Source organism: Arachis stenosperma, chromosome 8 (assembly GCF_014773155.1).
Source record: "Arachis stenosperma cultivar V10309 chromosome 8, arast.V10309.gnm1.PFL2, whole genome shotgun sequence".
NCBI classification, from domain to species: domain Eukaryota; kingdom Viridiplantae; phylum Streptophyta; class Magnoliopsida; order Fabales; family Fabaceae; genus Arachis; species Arachis stenosperma.
The window spans coordinates 11,561,808-11,575,190 of record NC_080384.1 but is presented as its reverse complement, the minus strand read 5'-3'; positions in this window follow the sequence as shown (position 1 = coordinate 11,575,190).

The window sequence follows — 13,383 nt, the reverse complement described above, 5'->3', positions numbered from 1 at the left end:
ATGGATCCAGTTACACCCCAACAAGGCATTATAGCTAGCCTTCGATGACACCACTACGAAGACAATGTTTCGATCAGAGGACTCAACTTTCACTCCAACGATTACCAGTCCTTTTGCAGGAGTAGAAACTCCACTATAATCAGTCACAGAGATATTAGTCAGAATTAAATCATCAGGATGCTTTCCTACTTTCATCAACATCCTCTCCAGCAATAAATTAATTGTCGCTCCTCCATCGACCAAGACCTTGTTATCTTTAATTCCACTCATCACAAGGGTGACATGCAAAAAACAGAGATCAGATTTTTGCTTTTCAGAAGGTCTCTAGAAGTAACATGGCTCATTGATAAACCACGTTTTGACGGTTTATCTTGTATTGATTTTAAGAGATTTTATGACCTTTTACCCACATTTATCCATTGAAATAGCACGGTTTTATAACTTCTCCTTTAATTGTGCTTAAGAGTGAGAACATGCTTTTTAGGTCTTAAAATAAATAAATTCAATTCACCTTGATTCCATTAGATGCCTTGATATGTTTGTTAAGTGACTTAAGGTTTAGGAGGCAAAGATTGGACCAAGGGAATGAAGGAAAAGCATGTAGAAATGGAGAACTCATGGAGAAATAAAGGAAACGCAAAAGTTATCAAGCCGACCTCTTCGCACTTAATCGACCATAACTTGAGCTACAGAGGTCTAAATGATGCGGTTCTAGTTGCGTTAGAAAGCTAACATCCGGGGCTTCGAAACGATATAAGATTTGCCATAGACTATACATATAAGGACGCGTACGCGCACTGTATGCGCACGCGCCGTTGGTGCACATGATCACTTCATGCAAACTCGTGGCTAGCGAATTTACAAGCCTTGTGGGCCCAATCCAACTCATTTCTAATGCTATTTAAGCCAAGGATTGAAGGGGGAATGAAGACACTTTTCATACTTTAGATACTTTTTCATTAGTCATAGTTTAGTAGTTAGAGTTAGTTTCTAGAGAGAGAAGCTCTCACTTCTCTCTAGGATTATGATTAGGATTAGTTCTTAGATCTAGGTTTTAATCTTTGCTTTCTTCTACTTCTACCTTTCAATTTTTTGTTGTTACATTCATCTTCCTCTATTCTTTTGTTGTAACTTCCTTTATGTTGTTCTTATACTTTGTTGTAGATCTACTTTTGTTCCTCCTATTCTCTTTCAATTCAATTAGAGGTAATTCATAATAATTGTGTTCATTTGATTTGTTGTTGTTAATTCTTTGCAATTGAGTAGTGTAGATTTACTTTTCGATTTCATTCTTGTTGTTGCTTTACTATGCTTTTCTTTTATGCCTTCCAAGTGTTTGATGAAATGCTTGGTTGGATTTTAGAGTAAAATTTTATGTTCTTGGCTTGGAAAGGTAACTTAGGAACTCTTGAGTTGCTAATGTCCAAGTAATTGATGATTGGGATCCATTGACTCTAGTTCTCACTAATTGAATTAGTGGAGAATTAGGACTTATGGACTAGGATTGATATAGCTCATTTGACTTTCCTTTACTACTAGTTAGAGGATGATTTAATGAGATTAATCCTTGCTAATTCTCATATTGTGGTTAGTGATTAGGATAGAGATCCTTGACCACCAACCCTTGCCAAGACCTTTTTAGGCCTTAGTTTACTTTCTTGCCATTTATCTTTCATGCTTCATATCAAAACCCCAAAATAACTCACAACCAATAACAAGACACTTTATTGTAAATCCTAGGGAGAACGACCCGAGGTTTAAATACTTCGGTTTATAGATTTTAGGGGTTTGTACTTGTGACAAACAAATTTTTGCATGAAAGGATTATTGTTGGTTTAGAGACTATACTTCAACGAGATTTCATTTGTGAAATTCTAAACCGTCAAAAATCCAATCATCAAAATGGCGCCGTTGCCGGGGATTTGCAATGGTGTTATGTTATTGGTTATTGTATATATATGAATAGTGTGAATATCTTGTTTTTTTTTTTTTTGCTTTGTTTGCTATTTGTAGAATTTTGTTTCTCTTATTTTCTATTAGCTTTTGATTTTTGTTTTCTCTTTCACCATGAATTCTCATTTTGGCTATGAGTGTGATTACAACTATGTTGTAGGTGATGGGAGCTACAATGAAGATGTGTATCAAGGATGGGACAACCAAAGGTGGGAGGAGCCATATGATCAATCCTCATGGCAACAACCTCCACCAATGCACTATGAAGAAGAGCCATTCTATGATGCATATCAATCCAATGGCTATGGTGAATCTCCTTGTAATTTTCAAGAACCACCACCATATGCCTATGAGTCATATCCTCAACATGACCCTCAACCATACTCACAAGCCTCTTTTCACCAAATACCTCCATATGACTCTAATCCTTATCCACCACACCAACCACCTTTTGAACCATATGAGCCATACAAGGAACCACAATTCCAAGATTACTACTCCCAAGAATCAACTCAATACACACCACCACCTTACCAAGAAGAACCACCTTCCTATGATGAGCCCTTTCTCCAAGACAATGAACCCTCTTATCCACTCCAATCCTCAATGGATAAAATCCTTAGCGTTATACTTCAAGGGCAAGGAGAAATGCAAAGGGAGACACTAGAATTTATGGCTACCTTGACCAAGGTAGTAAGCATTTTAGCCTCCCAATGCTTGAGCACTCAAAGCACTCCCATGGTCACATGTGGAGAATCAATTAAAGAGCATAGCATGAAGGAGAGATTGGAAACTCCGGTGGAAAAAGAGGAATACCACTTTGTGTTAGAACAATTGGAGAAGCCTATGATCATTGAAGAAAAGGAAGAAGTGGTTGAAGACATAGGAGATGCGGAACCTCCATGGGAAGCTAAAATCATAGAGATTTCCTCCAAGAATATTGAATTTGATGTTAAGGAGGAATGTGCACAACCTCCGAGGCATATTCTATATGAAGACTTGGAGAGAATGAAGCAAGAATTGAGTTCCCTTGGTGATGAAGATCATACATCCAATCTTCTTGGTGAAGAATCCTTTGAATTTGAAGAACCTTCTCCCAATGAATTTGAGAGTGATGTGGCGGTAGATTTCTCTCAACCTCCCATTTATGACTTGAGTGATGGAGAAGAGTTAGATGAAGTTGACGAACAAAGGATTGAGAATGAAGAAGTTTATGAAGAGGTGGAGATTGACAAGGAAGCAAACAAGGGAGTAGAGCTTGCAAGCACATTGGAGATACCTCTCCCCAAGCCACCACCATCCATTCTCTCATTCAAGTGGGTAAATTCCTTATACTTAAGCTTTGCTATTCCCCTTGAATATGGTTTGCTTGAGACAGATGGTCAACTTAGAAAAATTAGTGGCTTTAAGAGTAAAAAGGAGATGGTTAGTGGTTGGAAGCATCATTCTAGGTTCATTATGGTCACATGTCCAAAGCTTGATAGCAAAGGTTGGTGTATAACTAGAGTACATGGGTCTAGAAGGATATTTGGTCACTTTGTTGAGAATTCACCTTGCTCACCACCCACATGGATTAATGATAATCAACTTGGAGATGGGTGTGAAGACAAAATATGGGATCCGGGAACACATGAGGATCAACATTGGGAGCCCATGGTTTGTGAAGAACTCCATCAAAGCTTGGAGATATTAATCTTGAATGATGGAGCTTATTGGAAGTCCAAGCATTGGTGGAAGTTCCAAGATGAGTACAAGCACAAGCCACCTTGAGAGAAGCTCCCCATAAGTCCAACTTAAGGACAATAAACAAAAGTGCTAGGTGGGAGACACCCCACCATGGTAACTTCTTTTCATTTTATCTTTTTGTACATATTGGTAGAATTAGTTTAATTTCTTGTTTTGATTGTTTTAATGAGTCTAATTGGTAGTTTAGTATGTTAAATAAGGTTTTATGGTATTTTGGTAGCTGTTTGGAGGTTTGGAATGCTTGGATTGGTGTAAAAACATAGCAAAAATTTTTGAAAAACAGAGCATCATCCACGCGTACGTGCACTGCGTGCATACGCGTGCATCAAGCGTTTTGGACCATCCACGCGAGCGCGCCATGCACGCGTATACGTGGATTGAGAAGTTCCACCTTCCATACCTTGACCCGAGAGTTAGGCCTGCACTGTGCAGAAATTGGGCCTGAGGCACAAACCTATTTGCGCGCTCGCGCACACGACGCGTACGCGCTACTCTCGAAATAAGCCATCGACGCGCGTGCGTCATGCGTGCGTGCGCGTGGATGCCCTTTCTTCCATCCATTTCTTTTCTTCTCCTCTTTCCATTTCTTTTCCTTCTCCTTTCTTCTTCCCTCCTCCAACAATCATCCAACACTTCCAAACACCATGGATAACCATTTATTTTAGTTGGTTAATTAGTTAGTTTTCATTTTATTTTCTCTCTTTTCATTATAAGTGTTGGATTATTGACTTTGTTTACTATACATTGCTGCCCCTTATTGCCTAAATGCTATTTTAGCATGAATGTTTTTAGATAATCTTTGTTGGATTCTATGATTGAGGTTATATTATTTAACTTGGTTTTGAATTTTTCATGCTTACCTTTTGAAAATACCAAGTGATGAGAATTGCCTTCGAGTTTGTAACTCTTCGTGAATTGCATGATTTGGCCACCATGTAATTTGAATCTTTTTCCTCGATTAGGCAATCTCTTGATGGATGATGTTGAGCATATACCTTAATGCATTGTATTTCATGATCATATGCATCCATAGGCTTAGCTTGAATGCTTTCATGCTTCTTTAATGCTTGTTTTACCTTACAAGTTCACTTAAAGCATCTAAAGCACACTAGGATAAGTGAAGTGCATGCTTCTTTTGTGACATATCTTTTATGCTAATGTGTGTTCTAAACCGCGCAATTTAGAGTTCACACACTTATCTATCATACATGTCACAACTTATTCACTCACTTAATTCTAGTTATTTACCTCATTCCAACAATGTATGCTTCCTTGCTTTTGTATTGTCTCATCTTATGGTGTTATATTTTTGTTTTTCATGATGAATACACCACAAGCAATAACGGAAGCAAGTCTAAGAACACGTAGCAATCCGGAGAGTCGCCGTACCCCCTTGCTCATCTTTGAGTGCACCGAGGACGGTGCAAACTTTTAAGTGTGAGGAGGTCGTCCGACCGGTCGGCGATTTGGGTGACAAATTTCTAATCCTAACACTTTTGCATTTCATTCTAGGATTTTAGGATTTTTACTTGCATTTTCTTATTTTTTTGCATATATATACACAATAAGCTTAGTCAAAATAATGAAAATTTTCAAGATTTCTATCTATAGGGCACTTCAATTGATTGAGTGAAAACTTTTTCATAGAACTTTCTTGAATTATATATATTGTGGATCATGTTTTTGAGCTAAGAACACAAGCAAGTGAGATTTGAGCCTAATGGTGTGGTTACATCTTATAACCACTTATTTTCCCTTCTTGTGTGCATTATTCTCTTTCTATGATTGTAATCTTTGCTTTGTTTGATTCTTTATGTCCATTATTTTGTGTATTCATGCATTTATATGATTGAGGCCATCATTTCATTAGCTCACTTACCCAAATAGCCTTACCTTTTATCTTCCATTGTTAGCCAACTTTGAGCCTACGCTTAACCCACTTATTCTTATTTTAGCACATTACAAGCCTTAAAGCGAAAAATAATAATTGTCCATTAATTTGGATCTTTGATTAGCTTAGGCTAGTGTGTGTGAGTATCATTCAAGTGTGGGGAACCTTGGGACATTGGGTGAATAAAAAGGGTATTTTGTATTGTTATTGAAAATATTGGGAATTGGGTACATACTCATGTATTGATCAAATGTAAAACCTTATGCATTGATGTTCTTGTATATAGAAAAAAAAATGAGAAAAAAAAAACAAAAGAAAAAGAAAAGAAAAATAATATGGAAAAGAAAAAAAAAAAGAAAAAAAAGAAAAAAAAGAGAAAGAAATAAAAAGGGGACAAAACGCCCCAAAGTGAAGCTCAATAAAAGGGAATCAATGCATAAGTGTTACGAATCAAGGAAAGAAAATGCATGAGTATGTAAAAAAGTGAGTAGAATGGGTAGTTAGGCTAGAACTTAAATTGAATAGGTTGTCATAGGTTAGGTAGGAAGTCTAGGTTAATCAAAGATTCAAATATCAAGTCCACTTAACCAAATATGCATCCTACCTTGACCCTAGCCCCATTACAACCTAAAGAAAAGACCTCGTGATAAATGTATGCATGCATGAAATATATGTTGATTGTTAGAAGAACAAATCTTAGAAAGCATGATTAGGGGAGAATTTAGAGAATCAACCCTAAACACTTGAGCGAATAGAGTGCAAACACATCCGGTGAGGGTTTGATGCTCAATTACATGTTTTCACCTATGATCATAATTTTCATGCAAGTTTGTAAAAATATTTAACAACTCAATTCAATTGTGGATTAGACTTGCTAGTCCTTAGCCCTTGTGCATATATGCTTCTTGGGAATTGATTTATTTTGACCAAGCAATTGCATTCATTTAGATAGTTGCATATAGGTAGATTGCATTTAGTTAGTTTCCATTGAATAAATGCCATACCCTTACTTCATTCTTGGTTTAAGCATGAGAACATGCTTGGTTTAAGTGTGGGGAGGTTGATAAATCCCATTTTGACGGTTTAGCTTGTATTGATTTTAAGAGATTTTATGACCTTTTACCCACATTTATCCATTGAAATAGCATGGTTTTATAACTTCTCCTTTAATTGTGCTTAAGAGTGAGAACATGCTTTTTAGGTCTTAAAATAAATAAATTCAATTCACCTTGATTCCATTAGATGCCTTGATATGTTTGTTAAGTGACTTAAGGTTTAGGAGGCAAAGATTGGACCACGGGAATGAAGGAAAAGCATATAGAAATGGAGAACTCATGGAGAAATAAAGGAAACGCAAAAGCTGTCAAGCCGACCTCTTCGCACTTAATCGACCATAACTTGAACTACAGAGGTCCAAATGATGCGGTTCCAGTTGCGTTAGAAAGCTAACATCCGGGGCTTCGAAAAGATATAAGATTTGCCATAGACTATACATATAAGGATGCGTACGCGCACTGTATACGCACGCACCGTTGGTGCACGTGATCACTTCATGCAAACTCGTGGCTAGCGAATTTACAAGCCTTGTAGGCCCAATCCAACTCATATCTAATGCTATTTAAGCCAAGGATTGAAGGGGGAATGAAGACACTTTTCATACTTTAGATACTTTTTCATTAGTCATAGTTTAGTAGTTAGAGTTAGTTTCTAGAGAGAGAAGCTCTCACTTCTCTCTAGGATTATGATTAGGATTAGTTCTTAGATCTAGGTTTTAATCTTTGCTTTCTTCTACTTCTACCTTTCAATTTTTTGTTGTTACATTCATCTTCCTCTATTCTTTTGTTGTAACTTCCTTTATGTTGTTCTTATACTTTGTTGTAGATCTACTTTTGTTCCTCCTATTCTCTTTCAATTCAATTAGAGGTAATTCATAATAATTGTGTTCATTTGATTTGTTGTTGTTAATTCTTTGCAATTGAGTAGTGTAGATTTACTTTTCGATTTCATTCTTGTTGTTGCTTTACTATGCTTTCCTTTTATGCCTTCCAAGTGTTTGATGAAATGCTTGGTTGGATTTTAGAGTAAAATTTTATGTTCTTGGCTTGGAAAGGTAACTTAGGAACTCTTGAGTTGCTAATGTCCAAGTAATTGATGATTGGGATCCATTGACTCTAGTTCTCACTAATTGAATTAGTGGAGAGTTAGGACTTATGGACTAGGATTGATATAGCTCATTTGACTTTCCTTTACTACTAGTTAGAGGATGATTTAATGAGATTAATCCTTGCTAATTCTCATATTGTGGTTAGTGATTAGGATAGAGATCCTTGACCACCAACCCTTGCCAAGACCTTTTTAGGCCTTAGTTTACTTTCTTGCCATTTATCTTTCATGCTTCATATCAAAACCCCAAAATAACTCACAACCAATAACAAGACACTTTATTGTAAATCCTAGGGAGAACAACCCGAGGTTTAAATACTTCGGTTTATAGATTTTAGGGGTTTGTACTTGTGACAAACAAATTTTTGCATGAAAGGATTATTGTTGGTTTAGAGACTATACTTCAACGAGATTTCATTTGTGAAATTCTAAACCGTCAAAAATCCGATCATCACTCATCCCCTCATTATCCACATCATAATCCTCATTAGGGTTCCCCTCATACTCTCCCAAGTACTTAGTCGAAATAGTACTCACCTTTTCGTCATCACCCTCTTCGAAGTACTCTTCGTCCAGATCAGGCTCTTTCTCCTTAGCAGCTTCTTGAGCGATTACCACAGCCTTGCATTTGTCAAGTTTAGAAGGGGACGAAATTTCCTTCGAATATGTCTCCCCATCAACAAGAAATACTACCCTCGAATGCACAGAAGGGGTTGCCCCCTTGACTTTGTCACCTTGAGACACCTTTGGTAACTGGCGCCCATTTCTTCTACTTCCCCTTGATTCCTTCTGGCTTGGCAACAGAAATAAGGGTGACGACCTCGAGGGGGTCCACGATGGCCCCACTTTGGATTGCGCCTATACTGAGCATTCCTGTTGTGAAATTTCTGATAATTTCGAATCCACTGCACTCCCAGGGCTTGTGAACGACTCAAAGACGCAGCAACATTTCTTTGAGCGCCTCCAGACCTTTGCCCTTCTAATCTTCGAATTAGATGCTTCTGTCGAGCTTGCTCTTCTTTATGATCCAATTCCTTTTTCATTCTCTCCTTCTCAAAAATTGTTGTAGCTTCAGCATCGAAAATTGCATTACATCGAGGATACAGAGATACATCCCGATCCTTCCATTTTTGCCGCATCAAGAATTCTAGCAATCCATCTCCTACACCAGGGTAGACTGATCGAACATTAGATTGGAAGTCTCCTAAAGCCATATCAAAGTCATATGACATCCCAACCATATTCACGTCGAAATATGGTTTAGCAAAACTGGCTCCACTATCAAAGGGATCAGAATCAACTTTAATTTCTTTCTTTGCATTATCAAATTTCAACCGACCCTCCATGATTGCCTCTTGTATCAGGTCTCTGAAATGGATACAATTGATAGTCGAATGGCAAGTTGCTTGATGAAACTTACAACAAGGTTTCCCTTTTAAATCTTTTACCAAAAGCAAGATTCTACCTTCAGGTAAAATTAATTATTTATCTCTAAGCAACACATCCAATATTTGATCCGATTTTGAAATATAAAAACTGTATTTCTTTCCACTTATAGTTTTAATTACTCGATTTATCACTACTTAAGATTTTTCTGAGTAAAGAACAAACATAAGGTGGTCCTTTTTTAAGTTCAGCCAAATCGACTTCTGTTTCTAAATCATATTCTTCACCTGTAAAATCCATTGCTACAGAAGAAAATTTTTCTTTTCGAGCAAAAGATTTACTTTTCAACTTTCTCTCGTCACTCATATACTTCTCTTTTTCTTTCTTAAGAATTTCAACATGATGTAGTCTTTCAACCAAATGTGCCAAATCAGGTATGTGAACATTAAGCAACTTCCGACGCATATAAAATCCTAGCCCCACAATTGCTATTTTCACTACTTCACTTTCAGGAAGAGATACATAGCATCAACTTCTAGCATTTTTGAAACGTATCATATAATCATCAATAGTTTAACCATCTTCATGTTTCAAAGTCACTAAGTCAGTAACTGCCATGTTTAGTTCTCCCTGATAAAATTGGGCATGAAAAGTATTTTCTAACTGTGCCCATGTTGTTATCGAATTTGATCTAAGATTCGAAAACCATGTAAATGCATTCCTCATTAACAAAGAAGGAAAAAAAATTATTTTCAAATTTTTGTCATTAGCCAAGTTTTCAATCTCAACCAAATGTTGAGCAACATGCTCAGTAGTTGATTCCCTAACTTATCCAGCAAACTTTGTGATTATCTTAGAATTTTTTATTTCTCTTGGCACTTCAGCCATTTGAACAGTAGGAGGAAAAACTGACACAAAATGGGCTTGATTCATGAATCCTATGTTGAACCCAACCCTATTGAGGACATCTTCCACCATTCTCGTGACCTGATAACGTTCACCAACTTGATTAGAACATAATTGAGCTAGTACATCATCAGCATTTCGCCCCACGAGGAATTAACTGAAAACTTTCCTGCACTTAAGAGCATCATTTTCAATTTGAAACAAATTTTCAAAACTCTCATAATTTCCTCTTACATTTTGCCTTTCACCTTCATCATAATTGAAAATTTGAGCGATTCACTCTACTTGTCTTGCAAGACGATCAAACTTTCTCTTGTGATCTGCTATGATGGAATTCATGATTTTGGTCATTTGTTCGGTCAACAAATTAACCAAATAATAATGACTTTCTTCTACATGTTGTCAAAATGCTGCCACTAAATTAGAAGCATTTGATGTAAAACACACATTGAAATCTCGAGAATACTTGGGATATTGTTGTGGCATTTGAACATTATTCACTCCACCCACACCTCCAAATCGAACCAGAGGGGCAAAGCCACTTATTGGTGGCGTATAACCTGGAGGAATGCCATAAGAAGGCCAGTCAACTGTTACTTGGGGTTGCATTGGTATTGGATTACCACGTGGGTGAGTATTATGCCCACTATTTCCTATCTGGACATTGGTAACTACCACACTTTCACTTACTACCAACCTTTCGAACATGAACTAACGTCCAAAAATTGTGCAACAACTGGTGTATTATCATTTGTGGATGAACCACCATTAGCATTTGAAACCTCATCTGCCACGTGTACACTCCTTCCACCTCTCAATCGCATACACTATGACCACACAAAAATCATTTGACACATTTAATTTTAAAAATGTTCCACTGGGCGTGCCAATTTGTTCTCTTAATTTTTAGCAAATCGAAAGTGGTTTGATATCTAATGGTTTTGGAGCAAAACCTACTCCTCTTTGCGAGTACCAGTTTTTCAAAGTGCATCAAAGACCATTCAATCAGACAAAAACTTAAGAAAATTTGAAAACAGTAAATAAGACTTTGAAAATAAATTGACTGAATTTAAAATTATTTGCGTTGAAATTAAATAAAGCAATAAAATATTTTCGATTAGATCAAAGGACTTTTAAAATTGAAATTAAAGCACTAAAACATAAAATTGAACAAGGAAAATAAATGTTGCATGAATGATAAATTTGCAAGGGAAGTAAAGTTTGCAAAAAATGTAAATGAAAAGTAAAAACAAGTAGAAAGAACCCTACAAAAAATTGACTCGAAACAGACTCAAAAATTTGCTGGGATGTGAGTGTGCGTGAGTAATTTCTGAAGCAAAGTTCCAACCCCTGTGCCTTCGAGTCTTCTTCCATTTATAAAAGTCTTCAACCAATCAAATTGAAGTGTAACTTTCACATTCAGTAATCCAAAAGTAACCGTTCCAGCTTCTTTTATGGACAAAATGTAACATTCAAAAGAAACCCTCAAATTTTGGGACCTTCGATTTGGTCCGTCAATCAGCTTGTTTACTGGTCATGACAAAGTCTTGCTCGTTCTTCCTTGCCAAAGGATTCTCTTTCGATGTTGCCTTTTCTTTGAAGACATACGCTTACTGACTCTTAGAATGCTTCCCTTTTTGAAACAAATTATTTTCAACTAACAATTATAACTTCACGTGGTGTTAACTGCACCTGAATTTCCACCTTAAAATAATTGTATAGTTAACACAACATGAGTCATATCGAGAGGTATAGCTATAACGATAAATGTTAAGTTGTATTAGTGTAGCTTGTTTACTCTCATTCATAATGGTGTATAAATACCTCACATTGTCTTTTTATTAATAACAATGTATAATCACACTTTCTATATTACTATCAAATACAATTCACTCTCTTTTCTCCTGTATCATTCTTTCTTTGTCTTTCTTAGCATACAAGAAACTGGGCATTACCAAGCTCAGTTCATGACTCTTCATCACTTTTTTTATTAAGTTCACATGGTATTAAATCCTTTTAATCATCTATGGCTATCACACTTCCTTCTATCAATTTCAAAAATTTTTTAGCTCCAATCTTAAATAAATTCGATGACAAAAACTTTGTAACTTAGCAACAACATGCTTTTTTGCTATCAAAGGTCAGAATCTTAAAAAACATATACAAAAAGATAAAATACTTTCTTAATTTGATTTTAATGCAACCAAAACAAGTTACACTACTAATAAAGCTTAGCCTTTATCCTTATAGCTATATCTCTCAATACAAACCGACAATGTAAGAAAATTCTTATCACACATTTTTAAGTATATTTTTACAGAAAAATGGTATTAATCATAGACTTTTCTACCTTCATGTTAATGTTGCACGTGTAAAAAGTAATGTATGAAATTAGTCCCATGATGAGAGGATATTTTATACGCTTTTTGGCATCATTTTCATATAGATTTCATTATGTTTTGTTTAAGTTTTTTTATGTTTTCATAGGTTTTAGTGCAAAATTCACATTTTTGGATTATACTTTGAGTTTTTGTGTTTTATGCTGATTTCATAATTTTTCTGGCTGAAATTGAGGAGCTTAAACAGAAGTCTGATTCAGAGACAGAGAAAGGACTGCAGATGCTGTCAGGATCTGACCTCCATGTACTCAAAGGAGTTTTTCTGGAGATACAGAAGTCCAAATGGCGCGCTCTCAACGGCTATGGAAATATAACATTCAGGGCTTTCCAAAAATATATAATAATTTATACTTTGCTTTGGAAATAAAGGCCTAAAACTGGCGTTCAACGCCAGCCACCAGCCCTATTCCTAGCGTCTAGCGCCCACAGAGGAACAACTGGCGTCCAATGCCCAAAAGGGGGTCCCTAGCCAGTGTTCAACACCCCTAAGGGGTACTAGCTCATGGAAGACACTCAAGCTCAGCCCAAAAACTCACTAAGTAGGCTCCATAAATTGATTTTCGCACTACAATACTAGTTTATCTTATTTCTGTAATTCTTAGTTAGCAGATTATATATATATATAAGAGTTTACCCTTGTTAGAGGACTCTTGCCCACTTTTCAATCTTTGCCCATTCGAACCTTTCACTTTTATTTTCTATACAATATGAGTCACCAACCTCCTAAAGTTAAGGTTAGGAGTTCTGCTGAGTTTCATGGATCAATAATATTACTGTTTTCATTCAATATGTCTGATTCTATTCTCTTATGTAACCTCGTTCTTTATCTTATGAATTGAGGGTGACCCGTGACAATCACCCTTGTTCTACATGGGTTCCATGCAATTCCTGACCCGAATAGCATTGAACTAAAGCTAGATATTACATTGCGGATTCCGA